Below are 16,753 nucleotides of genomic sequence, written 5' to 3' on the forward strand. Positions count from 1 at the left end.
CAACAGTCGTAAGAAGACGCAAAGTGTTCGCGACCGAGAGCGCGAAAGTTAAGAAATTGTTCCAATTATCCAAATCTCATTGTCCATCTCTATCCTTATTTCTATCCAATCCGCTCCCTACCCATCATGGATGCAATGTGTGGTGTATTGGCACAAGTTCTAATCACTTAACGAAAATAAAGAACGCCGCGAAAAGTTGCTATGAGACGAAGACAAGGTAAAGAAGAACGTTCGTGATGCATAATTAACATATTGAGTCTCGGATTGTTTTTACAACACTTTCTATTAGGTCCGCATCAAGAGCGTATCCACAATATCAGTGTAGGTTCCGACTCCCAAAGAAACTTATTTTTTAAATTAAAAACATTCAGAAATTTGAATAGAAAGTAGTCATATTTTGTATCACATCCGAAAACAACCCATATATTTTTTTATTTAGTATCTGTCAGTCCCAGTCAATCAGCGCTTTCCTACTAAAAAAGCTCAATGTATTATACCTTCTTCAATTATTCTTCAATTTGTAAATTATTACGCTTCTATATTCTACATGGCATTATGACATTTTTTAAAGGAAAATTTGTTGGATATCCGGGAAACTACAATAGATATTTCAATTTTAGACAACTTCATTTTAAAATTTAGGCAATTAGATATAAACTAATGTTGAAACTTATCCCATGGGTTTCACTATTTCAGGAGAACTTCTCTGATGAAAAGAAATGCAACTTGAATATTTTTTTTTATATTGGAAGGACTTACGGAACGTGTCATGTAATTTTTTCAACTCGTAACTTTGGCAGCAGTTTGGTGGTTTGTGGAGAATTTTATCAAAAAGGCCTGGTTCCGATAGCTTTTCCTCAACACGAATGCACAGTCAGAAGTGCAACGAAGTACTTCAGAATCATTTACTTCTGTTTTTGCATCAAAAACATCGTGATAATTGGGTAATTTGGCATCGATTTATAAAATCCGGAAGGTCTAGTATGGGTTAATGAATAGGGGCTTCAGATTCTGGACTGGTCAGTATGTCCATCAGATCAAAATTCTATCTAGAACTTATGAGAAGTGATCGAACGAATAGTAGATGCAGCTTACAAGCAGTATGAGTGATTTGAAGAGCCTAATCGAGCAGTATCCTCTGCGTAGAACGAGATACACACTACAACATGGCACAGCTTGGTTATGAAACATTGGAATTTTAGTTTTTTGAATGTTTCGCGTCTGAACAAAACAATAAAGTTCAATTGGCCAGTCTTATGATTGAAGATAGCTATTGTATTCTACACTATATACTTCAATTCAATCGACTTCTTACGTATATCTGAGAACTCAGAAAAATTGAGTGATTCTATAGTTGTTAAACGCAGTGTTTATATATTACCTTCGAAACGTAGTACAAGAATTCCTCGAGTTTTGTTTGTAATTGGACAAATATCTATTTTAACACAAAATACAAATACGAACTTTTGCTCCATAGTCAAAAGTGCGCACTTATTGAATTGAAATTCTGAGATAACTTGTAACAAAAATAAATGCTTTATCATTACCAGCGGGAGAAGCATCATTACTAGCGTGTGTAATCCAGTGGGGAGGAGGGGGTGTTGTATAATATTTTATGGGTGGAGAAGAGTGGTTGTTATAGTCGAACATGATTTTGTTATGTGTTGACTAATTTTTGGCACCTAGAAATATGATAACGGTCCGTAGTGACGAACCAGCCAAAAGTGTTGAAAGTCACTATAATACATAGAAAAAAATATGACAACGGGCCATCCACATACCACGTGGACGTTTTCGGCAGGGTGACAATATAAGATATCTGAAAATATCCAACATTTGAAACAGAATTCTTTTTATAACCAAATAATGTTTTCAAATACAACTCATTGTTGAAAAAAAAACAATATTTATTTGAAGTTCATTTTGAAAACATAAACATAAGCGAAACTTAACCGTCATTGAGTTGGAAATAAAAACATTTTTCATTTGAAATTTATTTCGAATTATTTTTAAGCAATTGTTTATTTTTTTCTGCACTGTTGCTTCGTTGCGCTGTTGTGGGATTCGAAGAGACAGACGATGTTTCCTCATGCAGTTAGAAGCCTAATCCCTACCTGCCAGTTTTGCAACGTGGTTGAATTCGTGCTGGAGGTTCTTCTTCTTCTTTTTGGCTTTAAGAGGGTTTAAACTTTTCAGTTCATTCGCCTCTAGGTGCTGGAGGTTGTTGGCTTCCGTAAAATCAAACGTCAGGCACCATAAATTTTTAACCCGCTACAACCCAACCCCGCCTTTAGACGGGCTTCACGGATTTTGTTTTCAAATTATTCAGACATTATTTTCAATGTTCACCCCCACTAGAACGTCTTTAGAATATTTTCATCTATCACACATGCACATTGGATTTATGCTGGCAGCTTTCTGCTAAGAGTATTTTATGTTGAAAGTCTGAAATTCGATAAAAAAGTAGAATGGTTTTTTTTAGATAAATAAAAAAAAATGTCTTAGAGGGTTAAAAGCAGAGTTGCAAAATCTCACACTCACTTTACTGACAGCGCAAGATATTGAGACAACATCAAAATCAACCACCAATTCCGAGAGGAGGCGATCTGGCGTAGTGGTAACATCCATACCTCTCACGCAGAGATCACGAGTTCAATTCTCACTCCCGACATTCTTCCAAAAATGGAAGTAAAAGTGACGAACCAGCCGAAATGTGCTGAAAATCACTATAATAGAGAAAAAAAAAAAAAAAAAAAAAAAAAACCACCAATTCCCCTGCAGTTCATGACAAATGAACCAAACTTAATTCCATGCAACCGACACTTATCGTCACGTGGAACATTTGGTTTTTGCATTATTCCCCACACTCATTCGCTCCACTGTCTCACTGAGAATTTACGCCCGAAATTTTCATACGCATCTTCGATCAGCTGACAGTGGAAGGGAACAAAATTCCATACAAGGAAATATCATCTCACTGACACCGCGTCAGACGTTTAAACGCGTGTTCGTGTGTGTTTTCCTAGTATGTTTCTAGCCCCTGTCCCATTTTTGTGCCGCTTATTGCACACACATCGATGGGCAACGGCACATTTGAGTGCTGAGTTTATGGGTGTATGACCAACGAAAATTTAACCAGGACGCAATGAAAGGTGATATTTTCGGCTTGAGCATTCACTGACATCGAGAATGAACTGATATTTCTGTTGATGGAACGAAAACTATATCAAAACAAACGAGATGGTGAGCCAGCGGTCGTGGGCACAGCGGCACCGCGATAGAAAGAAGTGAAGAATGTCGGTGGAGATATTTTGCACTGATAAAAATTGCTTTTCGATTTCAACATGTTCTTTCGAAATTTTGCATCCTTGGTTAGAAGTGATACCATAGAAACCTTTGTCCAGTGCTCTGCAATGGTTCGCCAAATTCTCTGAACCGCCCTAGGTGCTTGCTGGCACATCCTAGCAGAAGTAAAAATATCAATAAAAGATAATCCAAATCGTAAATCCTTTACTGATATCACCCTCTTCCTCAAAGCTGATTCAGAAATACCGAAAACTGCCACAGTCCGACACCTTAAGACTCCCTCAAGCAAACGACGGTGCGAACTTTTGCCGCACAAGCAATTTTTCAACTAAACGAATTTTTAAAAAAAGCTCTTAAACTTTTTCACGAAAACGAATACACACTTTTATCTACTATAGAATAAAAGTTTCCTCGACAATGAAAAATTTCGAACTTTCCAGTTATTTTATGTAACTAAATCGTGATTCCCAAAATTGAAAAAATTAGATCAAAATAACGCAAAACTCTTCTTACCTCATAGCTTTTTGCCGTTTCGTGAAATGTATCATGTTTATATGTGTGAGCTGCTGGTGTAATAATGTGTCAAACGAATACACTGTTGCCGAATTTTCATACTCGTTTGTTTCATAAAGGCCAATGCGCACTCTTGCCCCGTGCGCACCTTTGCTCCGCACTACTCTATATAGCGCAATACAATCCATAGATGGATGGAAAAAAATTTGTTTTGAGGCAAGTCTAAAAAATCGTTCTTTAGTTGTTTTCATATTTCCATGAAAATGCCATGTTAGTGTCTAAAACATGTTTTTGGCTTGTCCAGGGTTCATACCATAGTGGCATCTTTACTGATTAAGGATCCATACGATTTTATGTTTCGGATAATCAGAAGCACTGAAAACGTATAGGGGAAATGCGGTTAAAATGAACAGGGTTGGTAAAATGAACCAGAGATCAAACTTCGATAATTTAACTATAAACCAATTGATACTTCTTTATTATCTTATTCTTAGAACAATTGAATCTATTTCAAACACCCTGGTATGCATGCAACTGTCAATTGTAAGAAATAATAAACAAAACAGGAATTTCTCTCACGGTAGCCATTCGGATGTATTCGGATGCGCGCATCGTATTTAAGGAATTTCCCGCGAAATTTCGATCTGATATCTTCGACAAATCATCAGTTTGGACAACTGTTCACACACTCAATAAAAGGTAAACAGATATTTTGTTTGTTTTCAGTGATAATTTCGCATTCCAAATTACTTTGTTGTTTGGGGCAAAATGAGCCCTCACTGGATAACGACTAACAGTGTTATGTTTTCCAAAGCTGATTTACCTCATCACATGTTGCTTTTCAAGGAGTCCCTTCTGTGAAAGTGAAAGAACATGCCACCTCAACCGAAACCAAACCTCAATGTGTGAAGCGTTATGTGTTTCTACTACGTTTTCGTACGTATGAGAAAATTCTTATTACTACTCTTGGTAAATAAGCACAGCTTGATTCATACATGTACCTACTATTTCAATAATGATTGAAACAAATTTAGATAAGGAACAACGCATAAATCTATCCTATTTAGCATGATATGTGTGATTGTTCATTTTACCACCACATGTGATCATTTTAATCGCACGATAAAAAAATGTTCGATTTTACATCTTTTTTTCTTTTAATGAAAAATGTATTAGGTGTATCGGTAAGTTTCTTCGGTTTCGCAACAGATGGTGTAATTTGATTATTATTCCAGTGAATCAAATTTCCAGACATTCGTTGGAAAGCTACTGTCATTTCGCATCTTTCTCAGTAGGGGAGAGGGAGGCAAGATGACGAATCGGTAATTTGACCCGTTGTAATGAAGTTGTGATCATAACAAGGCCAAACTTTGTACTCGGTAACTCCGCCGAAAACGTTATCACAAAAAAGTGAAAAATAAAAATGAGAAAAATCGTGATTTTGTTATTTTTTCCGTTTTTTCAAATTTCATTATCCACTTTATGAGAAAAGTTAAAATTTCAAAATAATTTTAAACATGATAAAGGTACTCTATTGTACGTAATCTGTTTGTTTCCGGCGAGTTTCAATCATGAATTTTTTTCAGCCAACCTTGAGACGCTATCGACGAAAATGTCCAGACATGGAGGTTAGATTTTCAATTCAGCATTTGCGTTTCCATGTCCTTTATGCAAGAAATATTAAATCTGTATCAATTTCAGGATACGTCGTCCAATAAAGGCCGCCTTAAAGTCACCTACAGCGAGCGGCCGTGCGGCCGCTTTAAAGCCACATTCAGGTCCAGCTTCGAAGAATTGCCTATTCGTTCGCGGTTAAAAGTGGCATAGAGTACCCTTTCAAAGGAACATGCGCTGGACGGACATGGGTTGAAATGTTTATGAAGGCTCATAAGCTACCTTTGAGAAAGCCAGAAAATACCTCAGCGGCTCGATTAATGGCGTTCAATAAAGAAAATTGTGACTTATTTTTTCGAACTTTGGGAGATATACTAGCTCAGTATCGTTTTCCAGCGTGTGACATTTACAGTATTGATGAAAATGGCATTTCCACTGTTCCAACCAAGGATAAATAAATAATTGTTATTACAATTTGTTGATTTTTAGGTGACCAAACCATATTCGCCAATTTGCCTCCAGGCAAGATGGCGAATTCGATGCTTTTTGCGCAACGCTTTTGGGTCGACAAGTTTTTTATTTTTTTTTTCCATCCAATAGATAATATGATAGAAAACACTTCAGGCTATATGAATCAGCATCAACATTAAAAAAAAATTATTCCAAGATCCAGGGCTCGCCAAAGCTTAACGTCGCTAACTTGCCTCCCTCTCCCCTATATGTGAAAAAGTTGAAGCGTAAACAACATAGTTTTTTGCCACTTCGAATATGTCGAATTTCGTACCAACGAGAGTGTTTTTGCGGGGAGTTTTACTTCATTACTTCAATATGAAGAAAAAAGCTGCGGAAAGTCATCGCATTTTGGTGGAAGTTTATGGTGACCATGCTCCAACTGAGCGAACGTGTCAGACGTGGTTTGTACGGTTTAATCCTCCTGTACTCGCGTGCAAAATCTTAACACATATACTCGATGCACGATGTCATAGACCGAAAATTGAACTTCTCTTTAATGTTGCCATTGTGTATTTTGCAGGCTTTATTGGCATTTATTTGAAGAAGAGGGTATGATTGAATGAAAATACTCCAAAAAATATGTTTTCGTCGTCTTTATTATGTTTTGATAGTCATCAAATTCAGCCTCCACAAAACAGAGTAGTTTTTGATACTCCAACACAAATAACGAAAGTCGAATTTTTCACTGTTATTAATTGAAGGTAAGCAACTGAATATAATTCATGGAAGTATAAAGAGCTATAAAATAACATAAAAACGTACAAATCGATTGTGGTTTCATTGGAGTAAGAATCAGAACATAGCATAACTGCAAGCTCGAAACAAATATATTTTTTACATTTCATGCAGTTGTTGCGTGTTTTTCGGGTATTTTATCGAAGAGAACAATGTATAACGACCTTCTAGATAATTACCAGATGATAAAGGTTCTGGATAGTTAATAGTTAATGTATGGATCTGTCCAATCCAGTTACAAAATGGACTGAAATCAAATAAGAATAGTCCGGTAATGTTCTTAAGCATTATATTCAACGCCACTAACATTAATTTATACATTTCATTGAACAATATTCTAGAATATGAAAAAAGGCACTTATCGAAAAAAATTATTCCTATACTCGCGTCGGTGTGTCAGACCGAAAGTGTTAAAAAAGTAGCACACGTCCCCTTTGTATCGACAAATGCGATACGCAAAACTATGACGAATAACGAAGCTAGAGAGAATCGCAAAGTCGTAGTGTTGATATTTTCTGAGAAATGAACGAATTATTGATTTCTCGGTCGTAACGCAAATATGATTTTTTTCAGACCAATGCGCGAGTATAGGAGTGTTAAAAGTGATATTTTTGACTTGGAAGACAAAGAACGTTCCGGACCGTCAAAAAAGTTTGAAGATGAAGAATTGGAGGCTTTACTCGATCAAGCTCCGTCACAAACGCAATTAGAACTTTTCGATACACTTGGAGTAGCTCAGCAAACCAAATTCGATCGTTTAAAAGCAATGGGAATGATCCAAAAGAAAGGACATTGGGTGCCGTATGAATTGAAGCCACGAGACGTCGAACACTGTTTTTTCATATGCGAACAACTACTCCAATGGCACAAAAGAAAGGTTTTTTTTTGCATCGAATCGCTACTGGCGATGAAAAGTGGGTACATTATGACAATCCCAAACGTTGGGCAACGTATGGATACCCCGGCCATGCATCAACATGGACGGCCGCGCGGAGTATTCACGGCCAGAAGGTTATGCTGTCTAATTGGTGGGACCAGCTAGGTGTGGTGTACTATGAGCTGCTAAAACCGAATGAAATCATTACGGGGGACCTTTACAATTGATGCGTTTGAGCCGTGCACTGAAGGAAAAAAATGTAAGGGGTTGTATCTAGGACACGACCGCATTTTTGACGTAGAACTACGCAATTATATTATGCAATCCCCTTGTTGACCACATCGAATATTATTTTAGAATGCATCGACATTTTTGAAATAACTTTTGAATTTTTTTATTGTTACTACTTCAGTAGTAATCCTCTTTCCGATCTATTAAGAAATGTTCGAGTTATAAGCATTCGAAATACGGGTAGGGTTAGCACACAAATCGGAAGAACAAATGTATGGGGAAAAATGCTTCCAGTTTTCATGAATTTAAACCGTTTAAAGATTAGCGAATTGTAATGTATAGCATATCAAACAAATCTTAAAGAATTTCCGATTCGATTGGTATGCAAATCATGAGAATTCGTTCACAGTGAAAATATTTATTAACGTTAACTTTATTTCATAAAAACGTTACCTGTTTTCTGATTTGGCACCCTTACATTTGATGCGGGGTGATTTGGTCAAGTGAGTGTTTTATGAAAAAAAAAATACTTATGTTTATGTAAAGTATTTTGGGATAATGTTACAATCAGTAACAATGTTCTGGGATCGATACCAGGTGTCTTGGACAGATTCAAGACCAGAAAAATTGGATTGAGACCTTCTCGAATTTTGTATGGATATTTTCACTGTTGTTCGAGTATTTTCAAACACTTTCGATGCTTGGTCAAAGAAAATCCGTTCTTGATGGCCTGCGTTTCTCTTTCAAGCTTCTCCTTCTTCCAACGTTGCTTGCCCATCGTCTTTTTGTAATTCAGCGACATCTGGAATCAATTAGACCATTGTCATGATAAATGCTTCCCTTCCCTTTTTATATCAACACGCCAACACACCGTGTGTTGAGTGGTGGTGGTGTGGTGTTCAATTCGCTTCTTTTACTCTACACACTACTGTTGCTTGGAATGAAAATGTGAGAGAAACTGGACATCATGTGAAACAAACATGTTTCATTTTTCAACAACGGGTACGAAGAAATAATGTTTGTCTGCAAACATAAAAGTGCGAGAGTAGAGAGAACATTGTTCGTCTCGTAACCAGTGTTTAATGTGAAACACGGAAGACTAGGGGCTATCCACATACCACGTGGACAGAAAAAGCGTGAGTTTAGACACCCCCCTCCCCCTCCGTGGACAAGCGTGTACATTTTCTATACCCCTCCCTCTGTCCACGTGGACATTTCTTCTCTTCTAAGAAACAAAATTCGAGGAAAAAATTATGTTGCGTCTAAATTCTATTTTAAATTCGTTTTTATTTTCTATTTTCTGTTTTTACTTGATAAAAATGTTAGCTTTATTAGTAATAGCAGTATGTAATCAATTTTTGGTTGATTGCCTAACATTGCCCGTGAAGTTATTTGTATCGTTGTTTAGTTAGAAACATCACTAGTGAATCTAATCTCGGACATTTTCTATCATAAATCAACGTAAGCTGATTGAGTTGTTCCAGTTTTTAATCTGAAATGTTCTTTAAGCTTCCGACTGAAATGGAGTATATAGTGTAGGATATAATAACATTTGTAAGACAGGCCATTTGAACTTTATTGTTTTGTTCAGGTGCTAAAAATTCAAAAAAAAAAACAAAAAATGCCGGTGATTCATAAATAAAGAACCAGATGGTAAACTATCACACCTTTCCAAAATTTAAATCGATTTTGCATGAATTACAACCAGTTTCTAATCCGTAACTCGTTTTTAGTTCAATGTCCGTTCAAATAACTACACTAATTGTTAGCTACATCTACCGTTCATAAGATTATTCATCACAAATTCTCGAATGGGTTTTGATCTGGGAAGCCCCTAGTCCCTGAAGACCGTCCGTATTTCGTTAACTGGTGCCCGATTACCAAATAATCGCGATGGTTTTGACACAAAAACAGCAACAAGTGATTTCGAAATACTTCGTTCTACTCCTGACTTTTCCATCTGGTTCTATAGTTATGAAACACTGGCGGTTTTGTTTTTTATGTTTCGCGCCAGAATAGAACAATTAAATTCAAATGACCAATCTTTTTTTTTTATCCCATTTATTTATTTAAGGCTCATTAGCATTTTAGCTGTAACAGAGCCAAATTTTAATCGTGTACATGTCACATGGTTATCATATCTATAATTATCACATTACGCAGTTGCCATTCGCCAGTATTCCTTCTATACCATTACATATGGTACATTCACACAGTAGCCATTTAGGCGTAAGGGTATTCTTTCTGTTCTTCCATTATCCAGTTGGACCACCGGACAGCGGAGACAGTTGATTGATCATTGTTGAGTTATTTATAGAACAGTAGCCCGTGTGTCTGGCAGAGCAGAGCAGTTGTATGGATGAATCGATCTTATTTCGACCGTGGATCGATCTCCATCGCTGATGATTGTTGCGTTGACGTAGCTATTCTGTAACGACACAAAGATGGTCAATGAGGGCCCTGAGTTTTGAACTCACGATCGATCGCTTACTAAGCGAACGCGCAACCAATGTGGCTACGGAGACCCCCCATGACCAATCTTATAAACGCTCAAAATAATCAGTGCCTAATTGTTGATGCTGTTCACTTAACTTTTCTAAAAAAAAATCTATCCTCGTCTAATCATCAATCTGCACTACAAAAATCTACCAATGATCTTTCTGTACAACTTCGTAAATTTTGGGATATGTAGGGTTATTCGAAATATTTTTGCCGATTTTTAGGGGAAAAACAAAAGCATAGTTTTTAGGATACACACTTATATGATTCCACACTTCAACTATAGAACCACTCATTTCTTCTAGCTTTTAGAGATGCGAAAGATATCGGTCCAAATAATAAAATGGTGTACAATGACTATTTTCGTTCATAAAACAAAATTTGCAATCTTTATTGTTTTTGTAATCCTTAAAAAAACAAAGTATCGGTGTTTCTTAACTTTACCTTCACTTTTTAACTTTTTATTTACTTTACTTTTTTAAACATTACCACTCCTTTATAAAATTAACGAAGATAGTTAATGTTTCCTACAATTCACACTTCGTTTCAACCGAGCTTTTCCTGATCGCTGAAAAATTCAAAAACTAGAGTGGTTCTAACTTCTTGAAAGGTACTGTATGTGCACCGTTTTTTTCTTCACAAATCCACAGACCTTTTGTTTTCTCGTCAAAAAACTGTGCAGGATACTTTTTATGCCATCCCATGAGTCGAGATTCTTACCCTTTCTTCCAACGGCCTCTGAAGATGCAATATCTGGTGAGTACGGCTAAAATGGGTACTCCACCGAGTACCACATCCCAGTCAAACTCCAAGAATTTTTTCCGGGCTGTCAAAAAAACATGCGATTTGGCATAATTCTGGTGGAACAGCTTACCTATCAGTTTTGGGGATAGCTGATTATGGTTCATTCCACTTGCCTCAAAGATACACTCCAAAATACATTCTCAGAATTCACATTTCAGCAAAGTAGTTCAACTATATGAAAAATATAGATGTTAAACACTATCAGACAGCTCAATCCTTTTTGTCGATAAAAACGAATGAATTTATTGAAAATGCAGAATGCAGAAATTTCCATATATTGTTAAACACAGATGTGAACGGTTTTTTTTTTCAAAATATTCATTCAACGTGTCCACGTGGATATTGTCTATACCCCCTCCCCCCTCACCGTGGACAAGTGTGGACATTTCCGTAACCCCTCCCCTCCCCTAAAGTTGTCCACGTGGTATGTGGACAGCCTCCTAGTTGTTAGTGGTGTCTAATCATATTGGCACTAAACTTATGAACATTTTTTGATAATCAAAACTTTTTAACTTCAATAACTGGGATGAAGTATTCTACGTGATGATGAGGCGTAGAACACTCAATACAAATCATACACAGATAAATAGTGTTAACTGTCATGACTTTGACATTATTCCAAAGATATTCTTTTCTTCCATGTTCTTAAATGGCCTTTACGTTCCTAGAGAAACTTCGCCGTCTCAACGTAATATTATTTGCGTCATTTTTATTAGTAGGGGAAATGGGGGTAATTTAGCCCACATAAGCAAATCGCCTAATATCTCCAAACCAATACGGTCTAAATAAAAAATGTCACATTTTACACTTGTTTTCTTTCAATCAATAATGTTTAATCACTATATCAAGCTTCAAATTTCCAAATATACCATAAAAAAAAGGGATGATTTTTGGGCATTAAAATTTGATGCGGAGTGATTTGGACCGTATGTGGGGTGATTTGGTCCAGTGTGTGTTTCATCGAGAAAATTATACTTATGTTTATGTAAAGTATTTTGGGATAATATTACAATCAGTAACAGTGTTTTGGAATCGATACAAGGTGTCTTGGCCAGATTCCAGACCAGAAAAATTGCATTGAGACCATTTCGAATTCTGCATGAATCTTTTCACTGTTGTTTGAGCAAAGTTGGTCAAAAAACCGCGCTTGATGGCCTGTGTTGCTCTTTCAAGCTCCTCCTTCTTCCAACGTTGTCTGTCCATCCTTTTTTTTTGTAATTCCGTGACATCTAGAATCAATTAGACCAAAGAAAAGCCTCAAACCTGTAGGACCAATTCACCCCACAGAAACGTGTCCATTAGGGGCCAATGAAAATGGTCATCTCGAGTTTCAAAAAGTTACCCCGTAAAAATGTTCACCACCTCGAAAAAACACCCTATGCCAAATATCTCAAATATCTTAAGTCAGCTCAATCGGACTTAAGGGAGAGTGGCGCAAAGCGGTCAAAGTTTATGTTTTTTGAAAATCGAAAAATCAGGGGGGAGTAAAGGAAATAGGGGTTTTCGAAAAAAAATTGTTGATGCCAAATGTCTTAAAAAACGTCGAGATCTAGCGCCATCTCGAAAATTTTTTTTTTGTCAAAAATCGACACTCTAGGACTTGGTTTTTTTTTCGGCATGCGAAACGAAAAGTATGGTTCAGGGTGATAATAAAAATAGTTATCTCGATTTTTCATTCAGAACATGCTACGAAATGTTGATTCGAACAATAATATACCCTATTCAAAATATTAGCTCATTCGGACTTCATTTACTGGTGTCACAAACGTTAAAATTTGAGTTTTTTGAAAAAAGAAAAATCACCGAAAATCGAGATTTAAAAATTTTTTTGTTGGTGCCAAGTCTTAAAATTGCATTATTCGCCGAGATTTACAGTTATCTCGAAATTTTTTTTATCAAATAAAAAGACGGGTGGGTAATGTCGGGGACATAACTGGAGAGACGTAGGACTACACCAAGGGGTGTCCATTATTCGAATATCATGGAGCACAGATCCCAGAATGACAAACTTTTCATGTACAAAATTACAGAAAAAAAATCAAAGGACAAAATAAAACCTCAGCACTCAGCAATCACTCAAACGTTTAGATTCAAATACGAAAAAATCAAAATTTGTCGTGCAAATGATGTAGGGGTTATTGTTCAGCCGGCAACGAACACACAGTTGATGGCAAGCATATCGTAATGGGAATTTACCGTCTGGTATCGTGAAATAATTGGGCTTTGCACTCCTCATGAATAACTGGGTTCTACTAGTCAAGTCCTTCATTTTTTACCCATATTAAAGGGGCTTTTAAAAAATATGTAATCCGCCATTTTGTAGCGGTCACCATCTTGGATTTTCAAGATCATGAAATACGTAGTTTTATAATGACTGCAGAGATAAAGGTGTGTTCCAAATTTCAGATCAACCGGTCAACAGGAAAGGGGTCAATTTTCAATTAATGTAGTACAGCGTCATAGACAAACATGTTACATACAAACATACAAATATGTCACAGTTAAATAAAACCATTTAAAAACTCCAGCATTCTATCAAATCGAGCACTATTAGCCACTCATTCACCCGGCGCGACGCTTCCACCGCTTTTGACACACTTCGATAGGCTCTCCTGTTCCACATCCCATCCAAACTCCTGTCTCTCACTCTTGCGGTATCGCACCGCATACATCCCCGGCAAATGCAGCGATATCTCTTTTGCTGACAATCAATTTCAAGATATCGTCCATCCTGCTTGGCGTCCGATGATAGAATGTAGCCAAGCCCCACCATCGCTCATTTTATATAGCCATATAGTTAACGTTGTAGCGACCGCCTATATTTATTTATAATCTCTTTTTTGTCTCTCTCCTTTACCTTGTCCATACGTTTCGCTCGTATCCGTGGTTGCTTGTAATGAATAGCCGTTTGCTACGGGAGCGCAGACAAAATGTATGGGAAAGTAGGGAATTCTTTCTTCCAATTTTCATCAATTTGCACTTTATATGAGCTGAAACCCGTAATGTGTAGCATATAAACAATTGCTGAGGATATTTCCTATCAATGTATGTATTTGGAACCAAAATCCATACATTAATTGAGGAGGTATTAGTGTTCAAAAACTGAATACTTTTTCACACCGATATATTTAAAAGGGCCCTTATATTGAAAGGTTAATCGTAGTCCTACGTCAAAAAATGTTTTTTTGGTACTTGGTCGTTTTTTCGTCTGAAAAATTGATTTTGGATTTTTTTTTGAGATAACTGTAAATTTCAACGTGTCATGCAATTTTAAGACTTTTGGCATCAATTTTTTTTTAAACCCCGATTTCCGCTGATTTTTCGATTTTCAAAAAACTCAAATTTTAACGTCTACGACACCAGTAAATGAAGTCCGAATGAGCTTATATTTTGCATAGGGTATATTGTTGTGCAAATCAACATTTCGTAGCATGTTCCGAATGAAAAACCGAGATAACTATTTTTATTGGCACCCTAAACCATACTTTTCGTTTCGCATGCCGAAAAAAACTAAGTCCCAGAGTGTCGTTTTTTGACAATTTTTTTTTTCTAGATGGCACTAGATCTCGACGTTTCATGCAATTTTAACACATTTGGCATCAAATTTTTTTTTCCAAAACTCCGATTTCCTTTACTCCCCCCTTTTTTTTTCACTTAAATTCTTTTTATTTCTTAATTTGGTTAACATTATAATAAAGTACTACATATCAAGTGATCAACCTAGGGTTCTACATCTTTAAGTTTTTACTCCCCCCTTGGGTGATTTTTGGATTTTCAAAAAACTCAAAATTTGACCGCTTTGCGCCAATCTCCCTTAAGTCCGATTGAGCTGAAATTTGGCATAGGGTGTTTTTTCGAGGTGGTGAACATTTTGCACAGGGTAACTTTTTGAAATTTTAGGGTCGATTTTTTCCCATACATTCATTGGCACCCTAGTGTCCATGTCACCCCACATAACATGCAAAAATTAAAATGTAATTAATTTCATTTATTGTTGTCAAGTTTCGCTGCACCAAATTGTTCCTCTTCCTTATGCGAACAGAATTTTACTGCACAATACACGAAAAGTTTGTTTATTCAGCGGAAAAACCTTATAACCACGATTGAAAAAAAATACATTTTCTGCTGTGCTTGCTGTGTTCATGCTACTATTTCCCTCCACCTGTTAAATTTCACCAAAGTTTTTTTACGTTAGTTACATACGGTTCAACAATAGAAGAAAATGACATTATAAAAAATCCAAATTGAGCCGTACTTTTTGAGATATAGGGGTGGTCCAAATCACCCCGTATGACCAAATCACCCCGTGTTACCCTACTTAGTTGAGATTTCTATGCCAGATAACACGCCTTGAATGCATTCTGAGTGGCATGCCCTCGAATACGCGTGATCACAGTACGAAGCGGAGGAAATTTCTTTAACGAAAAATTCCCCCGACCAGAACGGGAATCGAACCCGAACCCCCGGCATGTTGGGTTTGAGGCTAACCACTCGGCCACGGGGGACACTCTTTTCTTTATCGAGAGTACTTAATCAGAAAAATATCACAGTTTCAATTACTGCGCGTGCATTTTAATGATTTAGAAACCAATACAAATACTCTAAGATTTGTTTAATATGTAATATATATGTAATATATTAAACTCCCTAGTCTCCGTAAATGGTTTTAATTGACAAAAATTGGAAGCATTCTTTTATTTCTGCTCTGAACATTTCTGTATTCACCTACACAGAAAAACGCGAATGTTCTGCTTCCCGCAGTTTACACACACTCAATCACAGGCGAAAAAGTTATCAATTATTTTTGCAGTGGCTGACTTTAGTGATCAATATCACGCGTAATATCGATCAAACAATTTCAAATTTAGGCTCGTTGTAAAGATGACATTTCACACTAAAAAAAAGTTCTTTTGCTGTTTTTTGTTTGTTTCATTCAGTTGTGAGTTACAGGGTGTTAACAATGGAGGTCAACAAAGAGAAAATTCGGTACATTTTACACTTTTTCTTCTATAAAGGCGAGCTTGAAATTGTGAATTATGTTTATGATACCGACACTGCAACAGTTAAATACGTGTAATTTAATTTATTTTAAAAAATCTGTATTTTTTAGATTCAAAAAAAATTTTTTTAGTGCAATACACTGCATTCAGATCTCTACTGTCAACAAATGAACCAAACAATTACCACCTTTTTCTCGCATTGCAAAATTTCCAGTGAGATAAGAAGTTGGAATCAAGAGAAGATTGTAAATATCTATTGTTAGAGTTTTTCGCCAATAACAAGGAAGTTTCGTATGATAGAGACATTATGAAGTTACCTTTAGAATGGGAACGAACTTTAAAACAAAAAGGTGCATATTTGACCCATATCGGACAATCCGAAGCATATTAAAAATAGTCTTGAATTTCACCCAACAGTGATAGATTACTTTTTCCCCAACCTAATATATTTGTTCCATCAGCACCACCATTATTCTATACTTTTTATCACTTCAATCTACCTTTGACAGCACATAGAAACAACAACTATGTTTGTATATTGCAAAAAAAAAAACTCAAGCACTCTCTGCCAGACGGCACAAAAACCGATGCGATGAATAATTTTATCAACCCTCCACTATGGATTTGGATTTGCGAAGAAAACTACAACGTGGTGTGACAT

At 36.4% G+C, this 16,753-nt stretch overlaps 1 protein-coding gene across 2 annotated transcripts in view; it reads right to left on the minus strand.

Moving 5' to 3' along the window:
• LOC129769291 (clumping factor A) overlaps nt 1-16,753 on the minus strand; it is a 42,997-nt gene that overhangs the window by 14,164 nt on the left and 12,080 nt on the right. The window lies entirely within an intron of this gene.

The sequence above is a fragment of the Toxorhynchites rutilus genome, chromosome 2, assembly GCF_029784135.1.
Source record: "Toxorhynchites rutilus septentrionalis strain SRP chromosome 2, ASM2978413v1, whole genome shotgun sequence".
Taxonomy (NCBI): Eukaryota; Metazoa; Arthropoda; class Insecta; order Diptera; family Culicidae; genus Toxorhynchites; species Toxorhynchites rutilus.